At 43.2% G+C, this 13,363-nt stretch overlaps 1 protein-coding gene across 2 annotated transcripts in view; it reads left to right on the forward strand.

The window, feature by feature from the left end:
• Positions 1 to 13,363, forward strand: part of GLS2 (glutaminase 2) — a 122,493-nt gene that overhangs the window by 1,163 nt on the left and 107,967 nt on the right. The gene's annotated exons all lie outside the window — the stretch shown is intronic.

Consider the following 13,363-nt stretch of genomic DNA (forward strand, 5'->3'; position numbering starts at 1 on the left):
AGCATAGCAGAGCGTGTAGCTGCTCTGGGGCCCTGAAATGTAAGGGGCTGAGCATAGTGTCTAGCTGCCTGATTATTTATCTGGATGGTTATGCTGCCACTGTGTATTCTAATAAACCGTGTACTCTGTGCCATGTTCATCACTGACAGAAATGCATACAGAGATTCAAAGCAATGATTTGGTTATAGGGCCCCATCCTACGTGGGCCGCCTCATCTTTGTGCACCATCTCACACAGGATTATCCAGACACAGCGCACACCATGTTGTGTAATATGAACTCAGCAGTGCAAGTCTCCCTTCGTTAATTAATTAATGATTAGCAGTTCAGCTTTCTCTGCTATTCTTCTTCTTTATCGCTGGCACACTGTTCCTTCTTTCAGTTTCTCTTATCTTTGTGCATATGGTGTTGCACCCACTTCCAGGAACTGATATACAACTAATTGTTGCACGAAGTGGCTGAATGTATACTGTATCTGCACTCATAATTAAAAGATACTTTTTCTGCTTGAGAAAATAAAAGGAAGGAAACACACACACACACACACACACACACACACACACACACATATACACATTCTTGCGCTGACTGCCCCTGAGAACTCTTGACAGGCTCTGGTTATTGTAGAGTGGAAAGGGGGGGGGGGGTCAGTTTCCTGTATGTAAACAGTCTAATGGTCCTTTCTCTACAGAGAGTTGCATACATTCAAACAAGTGCTTCTTGACAACCGCTGCAATCTTTACAGATGAACATTTGGTGAAGCGGAAATTCTCTCAGATACATGAGTAAAGTGATGAGAATCTCATTTCTAGAAAGTGCAGAGAAGTTTCAGTGACGTTTTCTAGTCACAGTAATCTTACACATGCAGACACGTGTTTGTTAATGACATACAAGGCGCCAAACTGTGTCTCTTGTGACACACTTAGACAACCATGCGGCCCTTTCCTGCTACTATGAACTTCACTCCAGTGTCAAGAATACAAAGGGGGTTTTATGTTTTTTAATGAAGGGAATTCAAACTATTTATTTTAGAAGTTTTAGCAATTTGTGACTAAAATGTAGATTATGTATTCATTCATTTTGTCTAGAGGTAATTTCAGCATGCTCAAAAGCTTTTCTGCTACCGAGCAGAAAAGCGCTTGGCATCGGTTCTTGGCGTTTCGTGTTTTGAGCCCCTAGGGCAGATGCAGAACTTCAAATGCAGCTGATGGTAGAAGCTACACACAGCATCTCAGAAAACTTGATAGAACGCAAATGCAGTCTCAATGCGGGACTCGGTGGATCCCGGTGCTAAATGACGCGCACAGCTGCCAGCAGTTGCCCATCTGAATGGGCCCTTAATAATCTCCTAAATTAGACGCTCAGAATATTTTTCTCCCCAGACCCCTGGCTATCCTCTTGTAAAACCACTTAGAGAGATTGAGATCCTTGTTTTTTTGTGTCTGACCCACCCTACTTCTAATATTTGTGACATGATAAGGATCATAAATGGCCTCAAATTTTGGGAGGAGTTGTTTGTTAATGCTTCCAATGGCTTCCAATTGCCTATTGCCAGCGGTTTGCCATACCGATATTGATGATGTGCTGATAATGTGCAGGGGTGAATTTGTTACTGAATTGAATGATTATCATAATATCTATCTCGCTTACAAGAAGTTGACTAAACGAAATTCAGGTAGCAGTTTTAAGAAGACGTATTAATATATAGAAAAATATAAAATTAATCAGATGATTTTCCTAGACTGATTATAAGATTTGGGTCACCTTAACTAAACTGAAGAAATTCTTAAATTACTGAAATGAAAAGACGGAAGTTTTACAACACGCAAACAATCTATGTTAATAAAAAGTATGTAATCTCGTAGGCTGGCCATTCGTGGCATTATTATTGTCACTTGGTTAATTCAATCACTTTGCTCAAATTTTTCTGTTCATTCACCAAAAGAATGTTCGGTAACAGTAGTTATGTTGAGTGGGTTGAGTGTTTTTGTGTACTGAACATTTATCACCACAGTTTTGTACTGCATCAAGCAGTAAGAAGCTAGCATGGAAAAGCCTAGTATACACTCTCAATTATGATTGGCCAATCACTGACCAATTTTACTACCTCCATGTAGTAGGAGGGTCAACAGATATTGAATACTATGCGCAGATTGTGTAGGTAAATCCTCATACTACATAGAGGTGGTAACATTTTAGTGTTTGGCCAATCATAATTGAAAGTGTGTACCAGGCTTGGCAATTAAATCAACACAAGATTAGATACACGCTGAAATCTGACCAGGATTGGTGCATTGTGGTACATCAATCACTACTCCCATCAGTGGGAAGTTATCAACTGCGTTTTAAAAGGACCCGTGCATTGCTAGTTTTAGTTAGCCAATTGACCCAATGTGATTGATTAAATTCAGCTGCTTCATTTCTGACAACTCTGTGGACTCTGAACATCACAGTATATATATAACTTTTCCAGGGGGCAGCACTGTGGAAAGCACTCTTACCTTTCAGCGCTGGGTTTCATTCCCAGCCAGGGCACTATCTGCACGGAGTTTGTATATTCTCCCCATGTCTGTGTGGGTTTCCTCGGGGCACTCCAGTTTCCTCCCACATCCCCAAAAAATACAGATAAGTTTATAGGCTTTTCCCTAAATTGGCCCTAGACGACGATACACACTACACTATACATAAATTGTCCCTAGACTACGACGCATACATTTTACATATGACTATGGTAGGGATTAGATTGTGAGCCCCTCTGAAGGGACAGTTATGTGAAAAGACAACATACTGTGTACAGCGCTGCAGAAGATGTTGGCGATATATAAATACTAAATAATAATAATAATATTCTCCAGGTGGACAAGACCTTGAGCAGTTGTGAATCATCAGAGGAGCGGGCAGACTGCCAGGCCACCAAACTTACTCCAAGGATACAACAACATTATGTCCAGGAAGTCACAAAACAACATTAGGTCTCCCTAATCTCAGCTTGGGTCAGTTTTCATATCTCCACAATAAGAGACTGCCCAGTAACTTGATTCACGGGAAAGTAGCAAGGCAGAAACATCACATTTGCTGTAAACACTTGGATTGGTGCCAAGAATTTTTGGATGATATTCTATGAACGGATGAGTCGGTTGAGAAATTTCATATAGAAAGCTTATGTAGCACATTCTGCTTCAGCGACATGTCTGGTTCTTCTGAGAGCCAGCCCAAACAACCATCTTCCTTCTTGGGCGGGGTGTGGAATCCCCAGTGGCCGTGTACAAGCTGATGCCCTCACAGACAGCCGTGCGGGGTCAGACGCCCATCTTATTCTCTTCGGCAGCGACGCTAGCAGTCGGAGCGGAGTTGTTTAATGATTAGTGAGTGGCCAGCTACCAATATACTACTCTGTGGTAAGCGGGATTATTCAGGTTGCCGTAGCATACTAACTTAGCCTGAACGTTGACCTTGTATTGATTACCGCCTGGGGTGACGCTTCACGTGTATCCTCTCCTGCTCTTGTCTAGACCTTGAGTACCGTGAACTTCTGACCTCATGTGTATGACCCTGACTTGTGTTGGCCTGTCTCTTGCTTAAAGTTGAATACTGTGCTATTTCCTGATATTACTGTTGCTGACTGCCTGACTACTCTTCTGCCTGTGCCCTGCCTAGAAGAGCTCTGGCAGTACTTCTGCTGCCTTCCTGGTCTCCTTATATCTTGCACATGTAAGGCCTGTGTGTAATCGAGTGTTAGTATAAGGCTTACAATTATCCCTCAGCTGAGCAGGAACATGCCACACTGTGGAGGAGATTGAAACATATGGACTCTTATTTGAGAGTCCAATTGCCCCCTGTGCCCTCAGCCATTTACAAAGCCAATTTCCCTTCTATAGTGCACACAATCAAACAGGATTTGCAGAGATGGAACCAGCCCCATTTTTCCTGGCTAGGCTGTGTAAATATACTAATAATGAACGTGCTTCCCAGAATACTTTACTTATACCAAGCTCTACCTATCATACCCCCTTCTGAACATTTCCGGGAACTCAGAAAATGCTTTACACAGTTCATTTGGAACAAAAAAACACCTTGAATACGAAATTCACCTATGATCCTAACCAAAAATCATGGGGGCCTTGCTGTCCCAGACCCTAAAAAATATCACACAGCTGCTTCATTGTTTCGTATAATAGATTGTCATCGCCATGGCCCTTATAAACACTGGGTACAATTAGAACGTGACCTCCTGAAACAGGATCTTAATGTCCTTCCTTGGCTCTCTCCAAAGGCCTCGGTTGAATTTATTTCCCCTGCCTCCACTCTCTCCATATTCTTTAGAACCTGTCACATTTCACTAATTTCCCCCTGGCCGCCTCCTTTAACTCCACTACTAAATAATCCTCTGTTCCCCATGGGTTGTAAGCCCCAAAGTTATGCTGCATGGAGAACAGAACCCATCCTGCGTGCCAAGGATCTAATCTCTAATGAACACTGGATTTCTCTGTCTACTCTTCAATCTACAAGAAATAACCCACATCTTGATAACTGGAGCCTTATTTAGTTCCAACACCTCTTGCTTTCCCTAGGCACTAGAGGCCAGCTATCCAGAAATATAACCCCATTGAATCCTTATGTATGAATACTGGTATGACCAAAAAATCTTTATCCCAGATCTACCAGTTGCTCATCTCGGATGACTCTTGGTCTACACAACTTAAAGAGAAGTTCGAGTTGGAACTAGGTTCTACTTTCACTGATAAGCAGTGGGAGAAAATCATTTTGCACAACCAGAAATCATCCATCTCGGCAAGGGTTCAAGAAGCAAACTACAAGGTCCTCAGCAGATGGTATCACACACCTGTTAGGCTCCACCAAATGTTCCCTACAGCTGACCCCCTTTGTTGGAGATGCGGGGCAGATCAAGGCACTTTGCTACACATATTCTGGAGCTGTCTCCAGATTACCCCCTTTTGGCAAGAAGTACATAAGTATATCAAAATACTCACAGATGAAGATCCTAACCCTGATCCAGTCTATTACCTGCTACACCACACAACTAAGCCTATTCACAGCTTCAAAAAATCACAATCTAAACACCTAATACAAGCAGCACAACTCCTTATCACAAGACACTGGAAATCCACTACTCCACCCTCCATCCCTGAATGGCTCACAGAAATGCACACAATTAGCCTCATGTAATCTATGACACACTCCATACACAATAGAGAAGAAGCCCACAACCAGACTTGGGTCCACTGGAATATCTTTGTAGAATCATCTGAATACAGAGATGCTATGGCTTCTACTTAACTATACACCTCATCAAGTTTCTCCTGACGTTTAAAAAATATGATCTAAATACTAGCATTATACTCTGGATATGTCTAGGGACAGAACTTCTTGGAATCTCTGGATTCCTTTGGGTTTACTGGACTTTTCTCCCTCCTTCTTTTTCTCTTCCTTCACCTTTCTATTCTTCTCTTTTCTCTTTTTCCCTATTGTTGTATTGCTCTCTTTCCTACTACTCTAGGTTGAAGGTAGATCCACCTTTTCCCTCCCTCTCCTAGATGCCAACCTATTTAATATCCATAGAACTATATCGCTTCTTATCATAGCTACTAGATGGTTTCATATGTTAGTGGGACGAGAGGACCTAGAGACAACCAGCCACGATCCCTCCACCCCTTCAAAATACAGAGTCCCTGGTGGAATGTTCCCATTGGGCCCGGGGTACTCATCCCCAGCTCTCACTCCATTTCGGATGGTCGTGAATTATCCTATCCCCCCTCACTCACCAACTTTTAGGTTGTCTCCTACCTCACCTCACCCCGTTTATTTCTAGTAACCTGACCAGTGGATCCTGAGACATCGCTTTTCTTTTGCATTAGTGGTGCTGGTTTGCCATTTCATATAGAGCTTAATATCACTAGGGATAGATCGTATGGCCACCTTTACTGCAAACAGATTGTGAATCGATTTCAGCCTGAAACCGATCACAATCTGTGGAGCTGCCGCTGCTGTCCCCCCCCCCCCCCTGCACACATTACCTGTTCCGGCCGGTGCGAGTCCCCTGGTCTTCTTCTCCGCTCCGGCTACTGAACTTCCTGTCCAGGGGAAGTTTAAACAGTAGAGGGCGCTCTACTGTTTAAACTTCCTGCCGGGTCAGGAAGTTCTGTGTAGCTCTGGAGCCCGAAGCGGAGAAGAGCGGTCTGGAGCCCGAGGCGGAGAAGAAGACCAGGGGACTCGCGCCGACCGGAACAGGTAATGTATACCCGCTGTATTGCGTCGGTCGTCGGGCATTCGAACGCCGCTAATGACGCTCTACCGACCCGCCGGCGACCGAGGAAAATGTTCCGCACGGATGGGTCGATGGGAATCGACGGGAACGATCGATTTCGGACGGAAATCGATCGTTCTGTCAGCGGTGTGCGCGGCGTTTTCACAGCCGTTTCAAACACTGTGATCAAAACGGCTGTATATCGGCGGGAAAATCGTTAGGTGTATGGGCCCCTTTACACGCCAGCACATTTTGTTATTGTACTAGGTTCGATGTTAATTCATTGATCTTTGTCATAATTGTATTATATACAGTCTGAACCAGCCAGCCAACCATTATGATAAAAACAATTAGCAACAGAATAAAACATTTGGAAAATGCATCACAAGCCAAACACATTTTAACCACAGATGAATACTGTTCAATAAATTCTCATTCAAAATGCATATCCTGCATTAAAGGGACTCCGAGCAGTGCAGTAACTATGGAAAGATGCATACCATTTTGAAGCTCTCTTTCTCCTCTTTGATATATAAAGCATCACCCTATGCCTTTTAATTTTCGCTATTTTCGCGATTGAAATCGTGGCCACCATCTTGGATTCCTTATTCAGCATTTTATTACACAGGACGGCACTTTCCCCAGTGTCGGCAGCTCCATTCAGCACAATGCAATGAAATACAAGGAACGCAGGGGGATATAATTACAAACACCATGCTGGTAGGTGTGAGGATATAATTAATTAGTTGTGGGTATGCTTAAAGGCATACCCACAGGCACTACTCGGAGTCCCTTTATGGATGTATTCAGAGTGTTTCAGACTCAAACTCAAAAAAATGTCCTTGTACATTAGTCCTAAAGATGGTACAAATAGTTATTAAGGGGTCATTTAATTCTTGGATAGAGTGGGCATTGGATAAGTCTTTATACTCAAAGTAAGTAACATTTTAGAATGTATTATGTTATAACCTGGCAATGTGTTCCAGCCTTAGGCCCCGTTTACACGTAATCAGTTGGTACACGTCTTTTTGTTGTGATAAGTAGTTATAGGCGAATAATGGAAGGAGCGCTGACAGGTGAAAATTGCTCTTTTTTTTAAGGGGAAAAACCCTTGGAGGTGAAGTGGTTAAATGAAACGTATTGGGAGAAATATAGATGCTGACTTATTTTATGTGAGTTGCCTGGCTGTGGCTGTCCTGATCTCTTATGCTCAATAGTTTCCGAATTACACACCTGCAATAAGCATGCATCCACTGAAGCCAGAGTGCTCCAAAAGTCTGATCTCCATTCTTGTTGGGGTCTGTGACTTACAAATCATACTAAAGCAGAGAACTGGCAATGCAGCAAGGAAAATAACCTAATCAAAGGAAATCAGCAATGGTAGCCTTCCTATGTAACTCGGTAACATTTCCTTTAACCCAGTGATATGCACCCAGAGTCTGTGTAAACCGTGCCAAAATATCAAAACATTTTCTTGTTTTCGAACCTCTGCTAGTAAAACTGTGTGTCAAAGAGCAGCCGTCAGGTACTGATAAGATGCTTCAGTTGGCCTGTGCAGGAGTGTTACTTATCTTCTTCCTGACTGCACACTGGTGCACGTGGTAATATGAAAGAACAACATATAGGGTTATCTAGCTAAAGCAATTCTCTACACAGAAATGTTGTTATAGCAATTAATATCGGACATTAAGCCATGGCTACACAACCCATGTGCCATGTCTGGGAACTAAGGCCTCGTTCACATTAGGGCCGTTTCTGTGCGCTTTTTACAGCGCACTGCCCTGTGCGATCAGCAAGGTATTTACTTTCCCATGTAACTAAATGTAGCTGGTTCACATCTATGCGCTGCGCTGAGCAGCGTTACAGAAACGTAGGGTTGCATGCATTTCTGTGCGTTGAGCTGGAAAGCGCACATCAATGCAAGTGAATGGGTGCGCTTTTTTAGCGCATAGAAGCGCGTACAAGCGCATAAAAGCGCATGCGTTTTTACCCCTAATTGGAGAAAAAAAATACATTTACATACAAAAACAAAGTTTTATTGACAACTGCTGCTGGTACAACAAGCAAAACGTGCTTTAAAGAAGCGCAGCACAACGCACAGAAACGCGCACTAAAGCGCGCACAAGCGCATGCGTTTTTTACCACGCGCTTTCACACGTTTTTCAGCGCAGCAGATGTGAACGAGGCCTTATAGCCCTTCACTACAAAATCAATAGCTTCTGTCGTGTGTCAGTCTCAAAACCGTCATAGTAACTTGTATCCAAATTGTAACTTCCTTCATCTTGACCCCAGACTTTAAACTGACACAATGAATTATGGGAAATGGTCTGGGCAAAGCTCAACAATTTAGCATGAGATGAACACCCTCCAGTGTCTATCCTGCATAATATGTTGGCGCTTTATAAATATAATAAATAATAATCCTTCTATGATAGATTGCTTGCACAGACGCTTTCGCTCATGTGCACCGCAACGTGACTGCCAAAAAATAAGAAAAAAGCTGTGTCGCCATAGACTTACATTACCTCTGGTTTGCCACATGCCACCGCGCATGTGTTGCCCACCAAATAATGTTGCTTTTGCGGTGAATCAGTGTGAAAGGGGCAACATGCCAGTGTGAAAGGGGCCTTAGAAGAAAAAGCAGAGAGAGCCAGAGGGACAACTCTGCTTTCTCTTCTTAGTAAAATTAGCCTTTGTTGTGGGAGAATGTGAGGTTAGCAGTGAATATTTCATATGGAGTAAAACACAGACACCCCCCATATTCCTTTTGTCATGTCCTGTAAATTATTTGAGGCACACTGTTTGTCTTTATCCACTTCACAGTGCATATTAGCCATCCTTGAGGCTAGGTTTCCATTTGTGCGGCGGCATGCGTCTTGCGAGACGCGATGCCGGCACAGCTGTTGCCTCTCGCAACCGAATCCCTCTAGCCGTGCTATGCACGGCTATGGGATTCGGGCAGCTACGGACGAAATTATGCTGCAGGGCCTCAGATTTTTCCTCGGCCACGAATTCGGATGGCTCTCATAGACTTCTATAGGCTGCTGAAATCCATCCGAATTCGTGGGCGGGGAATCGGCCTGGATTCGCAGCAGTGGAAACCCGGCCTAAAAGTGAACATTCCCCAGCAGTTATTCTGCTCAACCTCACTCCTTCCTTCTCTGTCTGACTGGCAAAGGAAACTGAGAAGAAGGAGACCGAGCGAGAGAACAACCAGAGCAACATCGTTAGCATTATACTGTAATCTAACAGTTTATGGAAAGAGCTTTATTGGGGTAATTTTCTGATAGTTGGAAACTTAATATATATTGCAAAAGTCATCTGGATGGTTCCAGAATGGGGTTTCATATCCTTATGTTTCTCAATAATTCAGCTTTAAATGAACAATTGTGGTTTCCCATGATGCATTACTTCTGTATATGCAAATTATCTCTTTATGCCCCTGAAAGCCCGGCTGCACATACAGAACTGCTGGTGTAAGTAACATGTGACACCTCCTTACATTTTTGTCTGATTTAAGTTGCAGTATTTTTCCACAGACACAGCACAAAGGTCATGTTTTGAAGCATTAAGTCATGCTAGTTGTCAGAAGTGATAACTGAATATGGCTGTTTTCCCTTTGCTTTCATGTTTTATGAAAGATGAGAACTTTCACAAAAGCGAGAATAAATTTAACAATTTTGAGAAATTTCACAAAATGCTTTGATGCCAGTAAGGTGTGAAAATTTCTCCTCTAGCAAAAATTGTTAGGATTTTTGCAGTGAAAACAATTTAGTGAGATTTCCAGCTCCTCTCTGCTGACAGGCAGTAAATATTTAACATACAGTAGAGTATTGGTTATCCGGCACTGATGGGGATTGACTGATGCCAGATAAGTTTTCTTTCTGGTTACTTGAGACTCAATGTTAAAAATAGGCCTAGCTAATACTGTACTATAACCCACTCTATATACATACCTTGAACTCTGCATTAAATGTAGCAATACAGTGATTCAAAGTATAATAACCTTGGGGGAGCCATGGAATCACGTCTAAGCACAGCAGAATCTACAAACAGCCTAAGAGCTTGGTCTTCACTACTTTGAGTACTGCCAGCAATTGTACTGGTTGGTTGAGACTGGTTGGTTGACGTTTGGATAACCAGGACTGTAAAACATGCGTATACACCTTTGAGCAAAGTCAGGGATAGGAACCCGATCCCCTTGTGCGACATTGCTGTGCTGGGCTGTACAGACGCAAGTCAGCTGTGTAGCTGATGATGCACTGTGCTGCTATGCAAGAAGGCGGAGGGACATCAAAACTGGGCATTCATGATGTCATGTGGTGGGCGGGAGAGCGGCGTCTTCAAAGGTATGATTGATTGAATCACTTGCAAGTTGGGGGTCGCTGATCGCGGCCACTGTACACACTTTTTCCATCATAAAATGTTTTATTATTTTTTTTAAAACAGAATTAAACACAACATTGCTTGGATATTTGTTGTTGTATAACATACAAGATTATGCATCTATTAACGTATGAATTTTACACAATGATAATGGATAAGGACATTCATATAGAGATAGCAATATGTTGCACCATAACTGCAGCTCAAATTGGACAGAAACTTGAACTGGTGTTTACAGAACCTCATCGGTAACCAGCCAGTGTACTGTCTGAGAGAGATTCTTCCAACGGATCCAGAGGGACTTTATGTCCCCTGTTGGGCATTCCCATAGTTCACTACACATAAGTTGAAATGGTGATAGTCCATTCGGAGTTCTTGTCCATTCATATATGAATATGAGTGTATGATAGCACTAGTATTGATGAAAGCACCTTGTACCTTAAGTAGAATGTATCTTTATAAACCTGTTACTATATCAAGTATTGCATCAAGTTTGATTGTGATAAGCAGGTAACTGATTACTATGCTAACCAGAAAGTATTCAAACATAGGAAGAAAGAAGAGAGAAAGAACGCCACTGTACACACTTAATTAAGGCTGGTTTCACAGTGGGACGTTACAGGCGCACGTTAGAGCAGCCTGTAACGCACCCCACCTCACAGTAATGAAAAATCAATGGGGCTGTTCACAGTGCCCACGTTGCGTTACATTGTAACGCTGCATCACTAGACAACGTACTGCATGCAGTACTTTAGACGCGGCTGAGCCGCGTTAGACTGCTTGCACATGCTCAGTAATCTTGTGGAGGAGCGGAGAGCGGCCAGGCACATGGCTAATTAACATGCACTGCACGTTGTGACGTGCAGTGTTTACTTCCTGGAGCGGCCGCTCTGTGCGGCGATTGGCCGGCGGGACCACGTGATGCCGCATGCGCACAAGAGTGCGCATCACGGCATCACTGACGCCAGAGTGAGCTGCACAACGCGGCTCACTCTGACGTCCAGATCCAGCACCACCAGGCGTTCCGTTAGGGGGACGTTATGCGACCTTAACGCCCCCTCTAACGCAACATCCTGGTGTGAAATTAGCCTAAAGTCGGCTGAGGCAGACAATAATGACTGCCTCAGCCAACTTTAGTCAAGAATGTGTTTGAGGCTTTAGAGAAAATGTCAAACAAGGTTTCACAGATACCAGCTAGCCCCATATTTATTATATTACAAGTTATTGTTTACTAAGAAGTGTTACACACAGGAGCGTAGCTAGAAATCACTGGGTCCCTCTGCGGAACTTTAGATGAGGCCCCCTCCAACTACCCCCCTCCTTTCTGCACAGGAGCACTGGGAGCATTTTCTCTATCAATTACATTAGCCTCTGTGATAAAACGTGCATGTTTTCACACGTACAGACACACATGGTATGCAGAAAACGTATACAGAAAACTGACAGATGAGTGTGCTCCCAGCCTCAGCTTATTACACTCACTCTGTCCATCTCTGATGTAGAGGAACTGACTCCTCCTCCATCACTACAGTACACAGCACTTGGGGAGGGGTAGAGAGGTTAGGGGCAGGGCACTGTACACAACAGCCGGCTGCACACTGAATAGGAACTATCTACAAATCTTTGTCTACAAAACTTTATATGATTCCTTATCAGTGGCTGATGCAGTCATTAGAACAATTGTGCAGAGAGCAGAAAGCTTTTTCTCTCTGTGCCCTTAGTTATCAGTCTCACCTCTCCCCCATGGGGCCCCTGCGGCTGCATCCTTTGCAGGGTCTGTTAATCCCCTGCTTACAAATACAATACACAGTAGCTGCATGTAAATAGTCTTCAAGCTGACCCTTATAATTTACTTTATAGAGAGTCTGGCGTGAATTTGTTTTACCTCTTTTTATTGTGCATCCATCTTCAGCATGAAAATCCAAGTTGTTTTGCTGCATCCCGCGGCAGAATGAGTGCCATACCCCCAGAAATGCCCTAAATAGATTCTGCGATCTGCAAAATTTTCCTTCCTGGAAGAGGCAGAGCTGTGCGCAGTAGCTCTGCCTCTTCTAGAGTCAATCTCCGCCGATCTCCACCTCTCCCCGCCCCTCTCAGTCTTATTTCACTGAGAGGGGGTGATGAGAGGCGGAGATTGACTGGAGAAGAGGTAGAGCTACAGTGCACAGCTCTGTCTTTTCCAGACAGCAAAATCTACGACCTGGAAAGTCATGGAATTAAGCTAGGGTATTTCAGGGGCATAAATTACTCATTGTGCACGGGGATGTGGCAAAACAACTTGGAATTTTAATGCTGAAGATAGCTGCACAGTAAAAAGAGGTAAAACAAATCTGCTTCAGACTCTCTTTAAATGGTAACTAAAGGAATGTAAAATGTATCAGGCTGTCATTCTGGCTAAGGAACCTATTAATAATAAAGTAGCTAGGTATGCTGCTGCACATCCCAGCATTTTCTCACTGCAAATCACAAAAGTACTGCAATGTGGTTGCGATTTTTGCCCATTTTAAAGAGGAACTCCAGTGAAAATAATGTAATACAAAAGTGCTTAATTTTTACAATAATTATGTATAAATAATTTAGTCATTGTTTGTCCACTGTAAAATCTTTCCTCTCCCTGATTTACATTATGACCTTTATCGCATAGTGACATTTTTACTGCTGGCAGGTGATGTCAGTGGAAGGAGATGCTGATTGCTTTTTTGCCAGTTGGAAA

This window comes from Hyperolius riggenbachi, chromosome 2 (genome assembly GCF_040937935.1).
Source record: "Hyperolius riggenbachi isolate aHypRig1 chromosome 2, aHypRig1.pri, whole genome shotgun sequence".
Taxonomy (NCBI): domain Eukaryota; kingdom Metazoa; phylum Chordata; class Amphibia; order Anura; family Hyperoliidae; genus Hyperolius; species Hyperolius riggenbachi.